The sequence below is a fragment of the Athene noctua genome, chromosome 2 (assembly GCF_965140245.1).
Source record: "Athene noctua chromosome 2, bAthNoc1.hap1.1, whole genome shotgun sequence".
Lineage (NCBI taxonomy): Eukaryota > Metazoa > Chordata > Aves > Strigiformes > Strigidae > Athene > Athene noctua.
The window spans coordinates 13,532,294-13,549,212 of NC_134038.1; the positions used below are offsets into that span (position 1 = coordinate 13,532,294).

Here is a 16,919-nt window from a genome sequence, read left to right on the forward strand (position 1 = left end):
TTCCATTGCACTTTATTCCCTCTTGGGCTGCTTCCTAAGGGTACCTTCTCTACCACAGTTCTCCAGATTTATTTAACTACAGGTTGTTCCCATAAAGCAAATCCACAGCTTGGGAAACCTTGAACCATTGCCTGCCCACATCTCTCTTTCCAGACTGACTGCAGCCTCTCTACATCCTAAAGCCAGTAGTGATCTTGGCAGAGCAGAGATGATGTGTCTGGTTGAAGACCAGTGTTATCTGGTCTATTCTGGTTTTAAAAGCTTTGGTGGATTTATGATATTGAGATAAATTCAGCCTTGAATCTTGCCAGCAGTTGCCTGAATAACTCAGGACTGCAAGGGTCTCTGCAAGTACAAGTTCAGAGCAGCTGAAGCTAGACCTTGTGTTTATGTTATCTGTCCCATTATACTACAATGATTGCAGAATCAAGTTCAACATTTGTTGGGTTTTTTTACCCTGATTCAAGTATACAGCAGGAATAAAATCCCCATTTTGGCTGACAGTGGGGTAAAACTCTACTGCAACCTGCACTAGGGACAGGCATATAGATTTCCTCCACCGTCCTCCCTGTCTTTGGAAACAACAAAGCATTTTGTCCCCTAACTTGCAATGACAAATCCTTAGTGTCAACACAGCAGAGCAGGACACATTCCTAACAACATCCATTTAACCAAATATTTGCCAGAAAGGAAGCCCATGCTGCATTTTGTGTGTCTGTTTAGAAATACACTACTCTCTGCCATTTCAACCTGTGCTATGCAAACACAGCTGTATTTGAAACTCCAGTCACAGGAATTTGCAATTTATTTTGGAACTAACCTGGTGCATTGAAAGACAAGACATTTTGCCTCTTCTGTTGTTACAGATCACATTCCCTGGGTTGCTCCTGCACAATTAGGAAATAAATATTTCTTCACTTCAATGCATTGATCCTCTGCTCTTTTGCTCTAAAATAAAAGGTATTATTTGACCACCAGAATGCCATACATAAAATTTATGTGATGGTGAAGCTGATGAATGAGTCACTGCTAAGAGGCTGGTAGGGGCCACTGTAATTAAGACATCCCTTCACTTCTGTCCTTCTATTTTCATACAGGTTTTTACTCCTTATTCCAAAGTATCCTTGTTCCAGGTATCAGCCAGATGACACACAGACACAGCACTGCTGCTCAGCAAGTCAAGAAAATTGAGGGATTACCTAGAGTTAAAACCTTTTTGTCCTTTACATCTCTCCAACAGAAGAACCTATTGACATAGATGGTTACAATCTCACATCAGCACTTTGCCTGCCCAGTCAGCTCCCATCAGCTGATGGTGTTTTGCAGTGGTTTTGTGTTTGCTGCTCTGGCAGGTGTAGGCACCACAGGGGTGTCAGTGGGATGGGGCATAGCAGCAGCCCCGGCCGGGCATCCCTCCCTGCAAGCATGTTCCCATGGTGGAGTTCAAACCAAAAGGGTTTGGAGAAGAGGAAATTTGCCCCAGAAATTTAAGACAGTTCCTCTTCCCTTAGAAAGCAGCAACGTCTGTAGATCCATGCAGGAACATACGTTTGTGCCTCTAGACCTGTCAGGACTCTCCCCAGGGGAGCAGCTGGCACTGATCTCCACTGGATGTCGGGGAACACACGGTGGCCTCGCGGCTGTCTCACATGTTGTGTTACCAGCTGAAGGGACAGATGATCCTGTGAGAGGACCAGTTCAGTTTTGAAGCTGAAGTGAAGAATACACCCTTGATCATTTTGGGACTGGATGAAACACCTATCTTAGCATGATTTTTTTTATTTTTTTTTACTTTTCAAATTTAAATGTAGGCAAAATACAATGGAATATGTTTAGATTAAATCAGCAAATAGTTCAACAAAAAAAGCCCGGTCCATTTACCTTTTTTCAACAAGTAAATTATTTGTCAGAAAAGGAATCATAGAATACCAACTTGGAAGGGACCTCAGTGATCATTTGGTCCAAACTTTCTCGGCAAAAGCACAGTCCAGACATGACAAGATGGACCGACAGCCTGCCCAGTTGAATCTTAAAAGTGTCATTCAGATAGAGTGTCTCAGCTCCAATCTTCAGCTTCAACTGTCTTGTTTGTATCTAGAAGGAAATGAAGTGATGCTTCAGCCTGAATTGCTTAAAAATATTATGATGATTCTTTCAGGGATGATCATAAACCATAACGTATCCCTGTAAATAAGTGTTTTGCTATTAGTGTGAGCATTTTTTTTTCCTCCCTTAGATTTGCCTCAAAAATTTTCTGTTTAATTTTGGTTTATACCTTGTGTTGAAAAAGATTAACTTCATTTCTCTATCTGTATTCTTTGAAGTGAGCGATAAAAGCAAATTAGAGCTTGGTGCAGGCATGAATCTTTTTGCCATCCTACTCCTTGCACAGGACTGCAGATTGGTTTGCAAATTTTTTAATCAGATGAGGGTAAAATCGCTAGATAAATTTGAGCAGCAGAACACAGACAATTCATTTTTTTCCTGCTGTCTGTGTTCATCCTGAGGAACAGCTGACAAAAGCAGATCCCACAGAGTACACCTGAGAGAAGTATGCAGCACAGCAGATGTGCACGGCTGCTGAATCTCCTCCTCCATAGCTGGCCATGCAGATGTTGTAAAAACTATTTCAGCTTTCAGAGTATAAGATGACAGGCTGTGGAGGTGAAATACTATCTATTTCAGAATAAAACAAATATTATCAAAGGAAGACCTTCAAGTGATTTTTGTTTCTGAAGAAGGGCTCACAGAACCCTGAAATGAAACATCTGATACTCTAAGCACCATATTTCTTTTACAAAACCTTTTCAGCTGTAATTCCCATAGCAAGGAATAATGAAAGAAGGAAGCACAATTAAAACACAAACTGGAAAATACATGTACATGATGCTGTCTCATCTATGGCTTCTCTCTCATGTGAGGACACTAAAAACATCCAAAGGGGATCTAAACACATAGCACCAGCAAGTGACCACGCACATCTTGCCCAATAAAACATTTGTGTACTTTGATCCAAAACCCACCAGAGAAGTTGGTTTCTCTCGGCTTTGCGCAAGGCAGGCAGCAGCCCAGGTTCACTGCAGATTACGCTGCAGTTTGTGGCATATGCAGGCTGGAACTGAGCTCAAAGCAAGAGTCGGGGAACAGCACGCAACATCCCCCTGGGAAGAATACAAAACACAGAATGTTATTTCTTACAGAGAAGCAGTCTCAGTCCCTGCATGTACTGGGCAAGTGGAATTAAAAACCCGGCCCCCACTGGAAACCCTGCCAGCTGCCCTCTCTGTCCCCTGCCAGACACCTCACCGTCCCCCACACGTCATTTCTGCCGGCCTCTGCAATTCAGGATGTAAACAGGGCTGTGTGCTGTCCTCTCTGGCCATGACAATGTTGGGCCTGAAATACCCTACATCAGACAGACAGCTCTGTGTAGGGATATTTTAATTACTATTTCCCAGGGCTGACATCCCAGTGGGCAAGAGCCTGATGCTGCCATAGCTCAGCCCACACTGCGAGCAGGGCATAACTGAGCTGTCATGCCAGTTTTTCTTTCCCATATCATCACTTGAGACATTTAGATAGGTAAATGTACTTCAGAAAATGTCCATGTTGAAAATGGCCTTTCTATGTCAGCACTCAGTGGAAATAAATATAATAGTATCACTACTGCCAACAGACCTTCAACTGTAACTCAAGTTCTCAAATTCTACATTTTTGGCACTGCGTATCTAATACAACCACATAAGAATGTTGCTGGCATAATTTGCAACTGCAATTCAATATATTTCTAAAAGTTGAAAAGTTTTGTGTCTAACTTTAAAACATTATTTGGATTTTTTTATCAAAATACAAAACCTGTGTTATTCTTAATATTTTCATCTCAGTTCTTTTTTTGAAAAAAGTGTCACGCTCAAATGATCTGTAAAACTAGGAACAGCTCCTCCAGAGACTAATTCAGTGACTTTTCAACCTCTTCTGAGCAGATAACTAAAATCCATTTACAGAAATACCAGCACTCTGTACAGCTCTTGAATGCTTTGTAGAGAACTACTACGGCACCAGCATCCAAGTCAAAGCTTTACAGACAGCAGATGTTAGGCAAGGTTTAAACACCATGGGGAAGACAGTCATTTCAATATCACTCTTTTTGCAGGAAAAAACTAAACCCTTCAATCCTTTCTGCTTTACTGTTTCCATTCTCAGAAGTCCAACTCCATCCAGAAGCTGCAGTAAAGATACATACCACACTAAATCCCTCTGTCTTCAAGTCACAGAATCATAGAATTGCAGAATGGTTTGGGTTGGAAGGGACTTAAAGCTCATCTAGTTTCACCCCCCCTGCCATGGGCAGGGACACTTTCCACTAGCCCAGGTTGCTCACAGCCCCGTCCAACCTGGCCTTGAACTCTGCCAGGGAGGGGGCAGCCACAGCTTCTCTGGGAAACCTGTGCCAGGGCCTCACCACCCTCACAGAAAAGAATTTCTTCCTTATATCTAATCTGAATCTACCCTCTTTCAGTTTAAAACCATTACCCCTCATCCTATCCCTACACTCCCTGATAAAGAGTCCCTCCCCACCTTTCCTGTAGCCCCCTTTAAGTACTGGAAGGCTGCTGTAAGGTCTCCCTGGAGCCTTCTCTTCTCCAGGCTGAACACCCCCAACTCTCTCAGCCTGTTCTCATAAGGGAGGTGCTCCAGCCCCATGATCATCTTCCGGGCCCTCCTCTGGATTTGCTTGACCAGGTCCACGTCCTTCTTATGTTGGGGATCCCAGAGCTGGACACAGCACTGCAGAGTGGAATAGAGGGGGAGAATCACCTCCCTCGACCTGCTGGCCACACTGCTCTGAATGCAGCCCAGGATACGGTTGGTTTTCTTGGCTGTGAGTGCATGTCAGCCCTGAGATATATCCACCAATACCCTCAAGTCCTTCTCCACGGGGCTGCTTTCAATCCACTCATCGCCCAGCCTGTATTTGTGCCTGGAATTGCCCTGACCCTCATGCAGGACCTTGCACTGGGCCTGGTTGAACTTTGTGAGGTTCACACAGCCCCACCTCTCAAGCCTGTCAAGGTCCCTCCTGATGGCACATCCCTTCTCTTCAGATGTAAAAGGTATTTTCCTGATTTTGGCTGGGATAGAGTTAATTTTCTTCCTAGTATAGTGCTGTGTTTTGGATTTAAGATGAGAATAATGCTGATAATGCTAAGCACCAAACAGTTGCTGACTCACTCACCACCCCAGTGGGATGGAAGAGTGAATTGAAAGGGTAAAAGAAAATTAATGGGTTAAGAGTAGTTTAATAATTGAAATATTATAATAACAGCAATAATAATAATTAATTGCAATGAAAAGGAAAATAACAAAAAGAGAAATAAACTCCAAGAAACAAGTGATGCAAATGAAAACAGTTGTTCACCACCAACCGATCAATGCCCAGCCTGTTCCCAAGCAGCAGCTCCTTGGCCAGCTTTCCCCCATCTTTATATGCTGAGCATGACATCATACGGTATGGGATATCCCTTTGGTCAGCTGGGGTCAGCTGTCCCAGCTGTGTCCCCTCCCAACTTCTTGTGCAGCCTCATGTTTCATGCTGTTACAGTCACACTTGGCAAAACGCCCACTTGTGTGTTTTGCTGCACCAGACTGAACCATCCTAAATTATTATAACAATAATTTCAATTGGCTGTGTAAAGTACTTTAAAAAATTTCAAGAGAAAGTTCTGGGGAATGTAGGAAAGTACAGGTTAGCATCTCCTGCAAGAGTTCTCTGTTTCCTTTAAAATAATTTGTGTTCTTTGAAATACTGTGAAATAATATTTTATTGTCTTTGCTATTTGTGATACAAATAACCATTTTTTTTATTGCTCAAAGTGACACAGATTCAGAAAATCGTATTGCTACATAACTGGTGCCACTGATAACAAGAACATCAGGGTTTCCTCCTGGAGCCATATGACTGAGCTTGATTATCATGTTCATGTTTTAGAAAACCTAGTCCCAGCCCATGATCTGAGCATAAACCACTGATTCTACAATCAAAGGCAAAAATCCCTCAATGCAGTTTTCTCATTTTTATTACTTTTTTTAGGTTGGGAAGAGTCATGGTGGCTGGACACTTGAGTGCTGCATCTCCAATTGCATGTGGAACAATGAACATTTTGACCAATTTCAGTGCCTTCATGAGAATTTGGTATCATCCGCCTTGAAATAAGGCAGCATCTAGCACAGAAAGTTGACCTGTTTTCACAGGATTACCAGATTTAGATTTTAATTAGCTCCAAACTTTTCATTAACACCTCTGGCTTCTTCTTTGTTCTTCAGCATTTCAGTATAGGAGTTTTAATCAACTTACCTATGGGACAGAGATGAATTTTTGCTATGAATTTAATATGTCTCTTAAAAGTATCTGACAGAAATAGGTGATGTGGATCCACCCAGAAGGGTCTCTGACAGGGTGATAAGGTAGGAGGCTTTTCTGCATTTCACGTGTAAGGCTCCCCAGTCTGACAGCATTTCCTCTAGAGGTATTTGACAGGAGACACATTTCAGAGCAGGGAAAGAGGATATAGAAGAAAGGAACACGTATGTGGCACTATATATGCATGTTACACAGATACATACACAACTTCCCTACCAGCTTCATACAAAATTATCCATTAGACCCCTATGTTTCAGCAGCAGCAGGCAATGTTGCATAGGAGCTCTTCACAGCAAAGACAGGGCTGTCCCTGCCATGCAGGATGCAGAACAACCTTCCAGTAGCTTTCCGGGGAATTGAAGTTTTAAGTTCAGTCAAGTTTGAAAATCTACAGCAAATTAATTCCTTCAGGGCTCAGCATGTTTTAGACACAGCCTGGTACAGAGGCAGCACAAAGCTGGAACATCTCCTGAGGCATCTCCCTCCATTCACCCACAGTTGGTCTTCCACTGACTCAAGCCCTGGCATGACTTCTGGCAGTAACCCAGGGAAAGGGGAAAACACCTCCATCACTTCTACAGCATCAACACTGTCCTGCAGGTACCACACAAACACCACAGTGCTAGCTGCAAGGCCTTTCCAACCTTGTTATAATTCCTTAGAAATGCAGCCTTCAGGAGTGAAGTACTTTTTGAAAAAATTATTAATAAGGATATATCTATACTGCTTAGAGCAAAGTCACTGGTGGCCTACCTACTTTTATTTACAAATAAAATGGCACAATGCAGTCATAGTCATTCTCTTCTGTCCCACTTAGGGCAAAGATAAGCCTGCAGCAAAATGACTTGATACACAGCATGATTCTGTAATTTTTTGAGCTATGGGTGATATTTCTAACTACTAATAATGTGTCCCAAACCCCAGAAGACCTTCATCCATTTTCATTTGGTTTAAGCATTTTTTCCTTTCCTAAAACTGCCATCTCTGCCCTGAGCCTACTCCCCACAGCACCCATCCATAGGCAGCCTCACGCAGCCCAAGAAGCCACTGAGCACTGGAGCCTCAAGCCCACGTGTGATAGGCACAGCGGTACACTACGAATTAATGGAGGATGTCTGTGCTGTTGTAGTAATAAAGCCTAGAACTGCTACCATGATTAAATACAGATCTGCAGCAGAAAAATTCTTCCCGAGTCTGACTTGTGTTTCAGCAATGCAGATGTTGGCAGACAAGGTTAACCTTTCCCCACAGCTATAATTAGCATAATGGATTCATCATTACATGGAAACTTAGACTTGTTTGCAGAAGGAGAGGAAAAAACCTACCGGGATCCTGGTGACTGTATTCATTACCATCGTAAACGTTGGCATCTAGATCAGGGTTGGACACAGACAGCTATGGGTGCTGCTATGAAATTCAAGAGCACAGTCCCTAGTCTATATATTTGGGACTGGGGGCAGACCAGGGACAGTCACTAAATCTGTCCCCTTCAGCACCACCAAAACCCTTCAGCTTCTAAATATCCAAAGCCAACAATTCTCCAATTCTTTTCTTTCACATCCCTGTAGCTTATGGTTACGACCACAGAGATGCAGAAAGATTAGGGTAATGAACAGTATCTCAGGCATCCAGACCTCTGCATTGCTTTCCACAGTCGTAACTGGGAAGTGCACAGCTACATTAAAATGCAAATAGCTCAAGAATGGCAAAATGAGAAAGTACCTGCAAAGGGCAGTTTTTGCTACTTCCACAATGCTATGATGGATCAGCCAGGCAATACAAGAGCAGCTGAACAACAGGGTACAGGATCACTGCAGTCACCTGCTAGTTGTCCTTAGGCTGGAGACATACCTAACCCCAGCTAGGCCCGATGAGCTGCGTGTTAAGCGTATTAGAATGGTATATTAAATAGGTCAGGGTGCTCAGGCATGCTGCTAAGCCTTCCAACCCAGCCTCCCTACGTGCTGCCTTGCTGAAGAACTCTGAATGAAGAAAATGGAACCTGCTGGGGAAATCACAAAGACCTTAGATAAGCCTGGTTTAAGCTATCAGCTTTCTTGCAGCTTAACCCTGGCAGAAGGGAGCTCAGCACAGCTGGCCCAAGGACCCCATGCTGAAGTGTCCCCAGGAGAGCAAGCATGCAAGTAATTCAGCTGGGCTCCCTCCACTGTACTTCCAGCAACAGAAATGCTGTTACAGCACCCATCTCCCCTGGGAGAGGTTTTGCAGAAGTGATGGCATCAAGTCCTCACAGCCCTTCAGCAAAGCCGGTGATGTTGGATTTGCATCTCACTGACAAGAAAAGAGGCAGAGAAGCAACTTGGGAAGGCCCAGTGGAAGTCATCAGCAGTGCCAATGTCAGAAGCTGAGCTCCTCCACTCAGTTTAACCTGCTTCTTCACCTGTGAACGTAGCAGAAGCAAAGAGGTTCTGTGAAGGATGCCACCACCCCTTCCTCAGCATCCTGGGGTGCCAGGCTGTGGCCACAGCCCTCAGCTCCACCTCTCACTCAGAAGCCAGGTCTGACATCCTGACAACATACAGAAGTGCCCCTTCAAGAGAAGGACACTACATGTTGCTCAAGCACCTCAGTCTGTTGAAATAAAACAAACTGCTGCAAGGTCTCAAAGGCATCAGGGAGAAGCTCCACATTCATACAAGCTATCCAAGCTCATGTCAGAGTGTGAGGGGGTGTCACCCCTCTTCTTTACACCCATGTTGGTTATACCTCTGTCCACCTTGGCAGAGCTTCTGCAGAAAGACCAAGACAAGTTCATGCTACTTTTCGGTGAGTTTTCCTCCTGAAAATAACTGGCTTCAGTTTCCACAGCCTTTTCAAACTCATCTGCTGCAAGCAAATTTGCTTTCGATCGTTTCCCACGGTTGCTCCAAAGCAGGATGTTTCTGAAGGCAGCGGGCAGCAGAGCCTGCCCCCCTCCATCTGCTGCTGCCAGTGAAAAAAACAAATCTGTTCCAGGGACAACACTTTTGTTGTTTTGCAAAGCAATATGCCAGCAAATTAATCTAATTCATCCCCAGTACAGAACATCAGTGCCAGTCACTCACTTCAGGGCAGAAAAGAATCACACAGTGCTCCCCAAATGCAAACTCTGACCATTTTGTCAGTGTAAAAGTCAGAGGCTGTAGTTGCTCTATAGCCTTGGATAATTAATGGAAAACGCTTTCCTGGGACTAGCCTTTGAAGCCAGGAGACCACTAGGTATCTGGCTACAGGATCACGGTAAGGAGAGGAGAGGTATATATCCGCACATTTTAAATATATATAGACAATGCTCAAGATGGGGATTTACATTTTGTGCTAGGATTTCTACAAAACCCAAGAGGAAACCTTTTCATCCCACAGTTGTAGATGTGTGTTGGGTGTCTGAGAAGTGAAGTCAGCTAACTGGCTCACTGAAGCCGCTGTAAAAAGCCAAAACCATCCAGGAAGTATTCCCAAGTGGGAAGGGATATCCAGGGACACTTCAGTGTCATAGGCCATTCCCTCCCCTCCTCCTTCAAAATTTTTTTTAAAAAGAAGGGACTATAAAAACCAAAGGAATAGAAACACAAACATGCACAGCTCATGCACGTCTCAACCCCAGCAGCCAGCTGTGGCCATGTCATCCATTCAGCCACTGCCACCAAGCCCTGGATGGCCACTATTTCAGCCACCCACTGCTCTGAGTTCTGACCAGGTGAGGTCAGGAACTGGAGCCACCTTCTTAATAATCCCTTAAATCAGATTGAAATTAGATGGGCTGAACCAGTCTCTGCAGAGACAGAGCAGCTTTGCGCAGCGAGCAAACTCTGCAGGGTGTCAAACTTCTGCAGAGCTCCCTGGGGCAAATTTGCTGAGGAACAAGGGATGGGAGGCAGGAAGGGCTGGTTGCATCCCATCCATCAATAAATTTATCTGCAAAAGTCAAAACTGGTTTGGAGATAGGAGCCTAGTTCTGCAAAATCTGGCTTTTTTAAAAAACTACGCCTGACCCCAGAGGATAACTATAGTCTTTACCAGACCAATATTAAGATTTAAAAAAAAAAAAACAACCTTATTTGACAGGTAAACTCATCTGATTACTTCTTTGAAGCATTTGAAGATTTTCTGTCATTTTTTCCCTTCATGTGCAAGTAAAGATTGATGGGCAGCTGGAAGCTTGGTGTTAAATTAGCTCCTATTTTTATACCTCAGGGACCATAATGTATGACAAAGCAAACTTTAAGCAGATAAAACCCATAAAACCACGTGAGGACAAAGGAAGGGGCAAGCAGTGCTCTAGAGTGATCAGGCAACTCAAGTATGCCCGTGTAAATCCCCCTGGGGACACCTAATCCCAGATTAAAGATAACCCTACTGCAGAATGACATCTCTTCTTTGAAGCATAATTACCCTCTTCCTGAGATACCATTCAATTCACTGCTCTAGAAAAATTAAACTTTAGAGTGATTATGACTGAAGAGATTTATTTCAGCGACACAAATACAACATAACAGTTAAAAGGAGCCCACAACATCAAAAAAAATCTTGCTGTATTTTTTCCCAGCATGTAACCCTCCATGTCTTCTAACATTTTGCAAGGCTTCTGCCAACACCAGTCTCAATTTTTCTCATGCACAGAACCATCCTTCCAAACGTAACAGCTACATACAGCTTTGCAGCTCTGAAAGACTCAGTTATCAGTGCATACCTTCAGGAGACAGTTTCTTTTTACGGAGACAGTACAGCTCGTCAGAGTCCTCTCTGCCAGTTATTAAACACCCAGTGGCTGTGACTGACCAGTGGCCCTGCTGTCCCTTGCAGCTCTGGGTCCCTGCACAGACCTTTCTGAAGCCCTCTGAGATGAGAGGACTCTGAGATGTTCAGGAGCAGTTTGGGAAGCATTTCACCTCCATTTCTTCTCATTCAGCACAATAAAGGTGCTGTGAGTGTGAAGGGGAGGTTAGCAGCAGGAAAAGGCAGGAGCTTCTGCTGACAGACGCAACGTGGCTCTGTCATGGGAAAAAAAAAAGACCTATTTCTACTTTTCTTCCCCTGCAGCTCTGCTAAGAGCCCAGAGATACCCCATTGTCAGACTTGCCTTGAATCATCCCATCAGCATGGCTGATTGATCTCAGCAGACTGATCTCAGAAGGGGAGAATTTTTCCACCATGGCAACATTCCTCAGTGGCAAACCACATAGTGTTTAATCAAATTAAACTTATCATCTAAATATTTTAAGAAATCCACTTGAATTCTTCTCTACTCAAGCAAATGGAAATCTATTAAGAGCATTAAAAAATTTTAAGTTTTTTTTATTAAGGTCTAGTAAGATCTACACACTAAGAATAGTTTCTCTCCTTCCCTTCTCTTAAGGGAGATTTAATATCTTAATTTAGTATCTTAAAATATTAAGTGACTAATGTCTGAATGTTAGCCACAAAAAAGCAAAGCATAACCTGAAGCCCAGGGAATACCTGTCTACAAACAACATACAACAATCTGTCACACTGTGCCACCAGCTTGAGTTTGCAACAAGCCAGGCAACACTCACTCCACTGCAAGAGCAGTAGGGAATCCAGCCTTGTTTTGCTAATGTGGGATAGTCCAGAGGGGTTGGACACAGCGATGAAACTCTGCTTATGGGGATATCTGCCCGGGCTGCATTGCTGAAGTGATCCAGGGGTCCCCTTTAAGCTCAAAGGGAGTGATGGTCTTTGCCTCGGGGGTGTGTGCATACTGACTGCCAGCAAGCTGGGCAGAGGTGGTGTGCTCCCCCCCAGCCCGACCTGGCCTGTATGTCCTGTATCCCCATTCAATTGATAACCACCAGTGGCAGCCGTAAGGGATGCGTCCGGTTGGGATAGCGGCATCCAACTCGAGGTGGATTGGGGGCAGACAGATGACAACACAATAGCCAAGAGCTATTGTGACCCATGCACCCACCTTAAACCACAGTGTTGGCCAGTGTGTGACTCAAGCCAAATCCACTAACTAACACCTGTAGTTGGTATGTAAATATGACAAGTCATTTACCTTACTCCATGAATAGTGCACAGCACAAAGCCCACTGAGCTCTCCTGTACAGCAGCAGGCTGCACACCAGGACCTCCTCTTGAGTAGGAACCTTCTCAAGGTTACTCCTTGAGGTTGAGAGATTCCTTGCTGCAACAGGTTCTTGGTAGGTGATTAATAGCATGCTAAACTTTGTAATCTTAGCTAAGTCATATAAAGGATTGATTGCGCACAGATACTCCTTCAGACATAAACCCCTGACCAAGTCTGGGACTACAAGTGGATCCAGCTGCACCTAGATTCCTCTCTGAGAAAGAGTTTAGAAAGCAAGGGGGTCCATTCTGAACCTCATGAGCCAACGGGAGGGTCTCCCTGACAGTTTTGCCTGACCCTGTCCTCTGTGTAGTAAGTATCAAGTGAACCTTGCCATCCAATCTTGTTAAACCACTGTCACATTTACTATCAAACTTTGTTAAATCACTGGTTTATATGAATAAACATATTGCTACTTGTCTTTTACAAGTGAAGTATGTCACTCCACAAACTCATCATCTTTGAGAAAAGTCAATTGGCCAGGTGGGGATGCAGCTCGCAGGCTGCCAGGCACACCACACCACACCAATACCTCCCGGGGTTGGCAGCAGACCACTGCTGCAGGACACACACTGGCACACAGCAAGAAGCCACTTCTGCCCTGCAAGCACTTGCAAAGATGAAGTAAGAGAGAAAAGACAAGCCAGGAGCTGCAGTCAGAAACTTAACACCTTCACAAGAAGCTCATCCACTCTCCGCAGATGGAGATTCAGCCAGGTATAGGGATAGAAGGGGAGGGGACCTGTTTAGAAAAACAGAAGTACATTTTTCTAAAATCAAGAGCTTCTGGGTAGTTGCTCTCACTCCTAACCTAGGAGAGCAGACACAACAGCACTTCTCCAACAGATTAGTGTTTCCTTTTTTAAATGCAAGACTGCTCTCTGTTGGATTGGAGAAGCCCTGTCTGCTGTTTGCATCCTACTAAAACACTCCCAGGCAGCAATTGGTACTTTTCCAGTATCAGCAGTACCACTGGCTGGGAGTTAAACATCAGTTTATGAAAAAAGTAACGTTTTGTTCTGCATCTTAAGAAAGCATCTAGACTTTTCCCTTGATAAACAAAGCAGCTGTTCTTCTCAACTCAGAGCAAGGACTATAAACAATTCTTCTACATGGGATCCTGGTTTTCTTTTTTTCCTAATTGTGGGCTACAGAGTTTCTTTCCATAATATGCAGCTATTTATATGAATTATGCTAGTTACAGCAAAGACAACTATACCACTTCAGAGTAATGGCACACCTGGTTCAGAGCAGGGATTGAGTGCCCTGCAGACATATCTCTGCTGCAAGGAGAAAGGATCCATGGCACACATACAGGCATCTTGGGCCCAAGAAGTTCCCTTTCAGCAAATCAGCACTTTCTGTGAAGGACTGCTTGTAAATGGTTCCCAACCAGTTCTAATTTTGATGGTCTAAAGTTCAAGTTTACACAAAGGGTGCAGAGAAGTGTCCACGTGCAGCTTCACACAGGCAACTCCTTTGGTACAAGCTGATTGACATGAGTCTCTCTCTCATAAGCAGAGGCTGACTCAGGCACCTCATGTATTTATGCAGCTTCATGGGCATATTTTTGTGGCCAAGGCCAAGCTCTCTGCTGCTGCTGGCTTTGCATGAGGCAGGCTGCCTTTGCTCAACTCACCTCACTTAAAACAAGCTTAGCAACATCCCCAGGAAGTCACTGGCTCCATCAACTCAATCTGCAGGCTTGACATAGATAAATTCATTACTTCAATGCATGAACTCAACTCAAAAAATAATCTCCATACCATCTTGTCCACAGACACTAGCTCTGTTTTGTTTTATTTTGCTTGACGCATACCCCATGGTACCTCTATTTCCTGTACAGCTAGTCTAAAGACAAACACACAGAGCACTTCAATTATAGATCCTGCCATCTGTTTAATAATGGATTTGAGATGCATCCACTCTGAAGAGTAGAGATGAAAATGTAGTATCTCCTTCCTCCTTCTGAAGTATTATCACATGTGTGTTACCATGGATAAACCTTCAGTTTTGTCACTGACATCTCTTCAGTCCCCTCTGGACGTATTCTGCATAGCTGTAAAATCAGCTCTCTAGGAAGAGGCCAAGAAGTGTTGGTCCAAAGAAGAATATGAGCCAACATAATCAGACTTGTTAGCCAAAGAAACTAATACATCAGAAACTGCTGTATGGAAATTCAGCTAATAATACTTTATCGAACTGCCTTGGAAGTAAGTGCCAAGGAAAGAGCTCTCTTCAGTAATTCACAAGGTCAGAAATCTGGAGTCAGCCTAGACAAATTGCTAGCCAGGATCAATGCAGAGCAAGAAGTGCAAGGAATGCTACAGAAATGAGCTTCAGCATCTTCCAAATACAAATCCCAAATCTATTTCTGAATCAAATGGCTACGCTAACACTGACGAGACTTTTGAAGCACTTGAGAGAGTACCAGGTCCAAGAGAGAGGATACTCCATGCCAACTTTCTATCTGTGTATTAAAAAGGTGTTTCAAATTCACTCTTCCATCCTCCTAACCACAATTATCAAAAAATCTTACATAAACAGCACAGGGCTGGAAACACATTCCTCTTCCTGCTTCTAAGGTGTCAGGCCCAGGTTCCCCAGGTTGCTCAGACACTCGAGTCCTATGTGTTTACTCAGCACTGAACCACCTTTCCAGAGCTGGACTCCAGTCTTCCAGGAAAGCTGAGTTAAAGTAATTCTGCCCTCATTGGGTTTACAGCAGGTGAATAAACACGAACGTGAACCAGTCGCACATAAGGAGTAACAAAGTCCTACGCCACATCCTTCACTCAGAAGTTCCTGGCTCTGCTCCACGAGCCAGAACTTAGCCAACCTGGAGCTAACGTTTAACCTAAGAGATGCTGTCACATATAGCAATGCTTATGGAATCAAGAAGTTCATTACAACTGATGAATGCCATTCCTCCTATCAATATTTGCCAAAGGCTTAGTCCTATTGTTTAGATAGTTATATAAACAGCTGTATGATATTCTGCAAGTAACATTTTTACCAAGTCTATTTTCTGAAGCCTGTTTATCCATTAAGGAGAGCTCTGCCTCTTAATCACATAAAACTGCCTTACTTTAGTGCTCACTGACAAAGAACATCCACTTGATATTTTAATATAAAAAACAAACCCAGTTTTTCCCTGATGCTGCCTGTTGCTGGAAGTCAAGACAATAACAAGAAAAGTGCTGACACCTACAGGGCAAGACATCTCTGTGTCTAGAAACCTCAACCTGGCAAATCCTACTACATCATTCACGCTGTATGGTCCAGTTAAAGCATATGATTTCACAGTATGACAGCTACTTGATCCGATTTATTTTAAAAAATGATTGGAGTAATATCTCATCACTCATTTTTCAAAATGTGTTTTATTTTTATACATTGGGTGAAAATACAATCCAGGCCAATTCATGTTGGTTTCTGAAGGAGTTCAGAGAACTGGAAAAACAAGCCATGAGAGCACTTTCCAATTCTTTTTCTACTGCCTGCTTCCCAGTCTGCTCACACCCTCAGCACCTCTCACTTCTGGGTCTAACTTCTTTTCCAGTTTCTCAGGGTAGGAATGGTCCCTGAGGACTTGTAATTAAGAGTCGTGTTTCCATTTCTCTATTCTGTAAGACTGAGCTCTAGGATATAAGGGGTCAGGCAGACACTTCCCCCCTTCTCCCAGCACTTTTCTAGACTATTACTCCTTCCCCCTTCTCATAATTAGCTTCTTTTCATTTCCATTTCTGATCGCCAGTTGAATATATTCCTTCTGTTGCAAAAGCTATTTTCTGTCAGCAATGCTGGGCCAAGACTATTCACTAGATCTCACGGCTTATATACATGCTACAGAACCCCTTACAAATCACTGCAAGTTCAGCATCAATGTCACATAGAACATGTTATTCCTGAAAAATTAATTCTTTGCATTGGTTCTGTTTATCTTTTCTCCCAGGACCGGGGACTCCACTGTCCTGCAGCTTTTGAAGAATTACATTTACAAACTGAAGAAACACAAAACAGTGTCTTGCCAAGCCAAATCATTCAATCAGAAACTGTGTCTGATTTCAGTAGCTTCTTCCAAGATAACCTGGACATTTAGAGCTATCAGTGTATGCAATGCTACCCTTCAAGCACATGCCCTAAGTGGCAGACTCGTGGTGAGTGTAAAAGCCCATGTGTGCTGTGATGGAAAACAGAGTAACTGAAGTCCCCCCACCCCCATATAGGATTTTATGCAATTATTATAACGAAAGAAAGCCTTCAGCTGGCCAAAGACTTTCAAAAAGAAAAAAAAAACATGTAAACATTATTAATAACAGTAAAGACATAAGCAGAGACTGAAAATTAGATTTTGCATGTGCACGACAAGCGCAGTGTAAAGCAACCAAGAAGGATGTGTAGGCTAGC

The 16,919-nt window shown here is 43.5% G+C and overlaps 1 protein-coding gene across 1 annotated transcript in view; it reads right to left on the minus strand.

The window, feature by feature from the left end:
• Positions 1–2,002: 2,002 nt before the first annotated feature.
• FAM91A1 (family with sequence similarity 91 member A1) overlaps positions 2,003–16,919 on the minus strand; it is a 45,566-nt gene continuing 30,649 nt past the window's right edge. Inside the window, exons 25-26 of the transcript XR_012633097.1 lie at positions 3,024–3,161; positions 2,003–2,094 (exon numbers count right to left, since the gene is read on the minus strand). The gene's annotated coding sequence lies outside the window, so the exon portion shown is untranslated. The remainder of the gene's footprint in view (positions 2,095–3,023; positions 3,162–16,919) is intronic.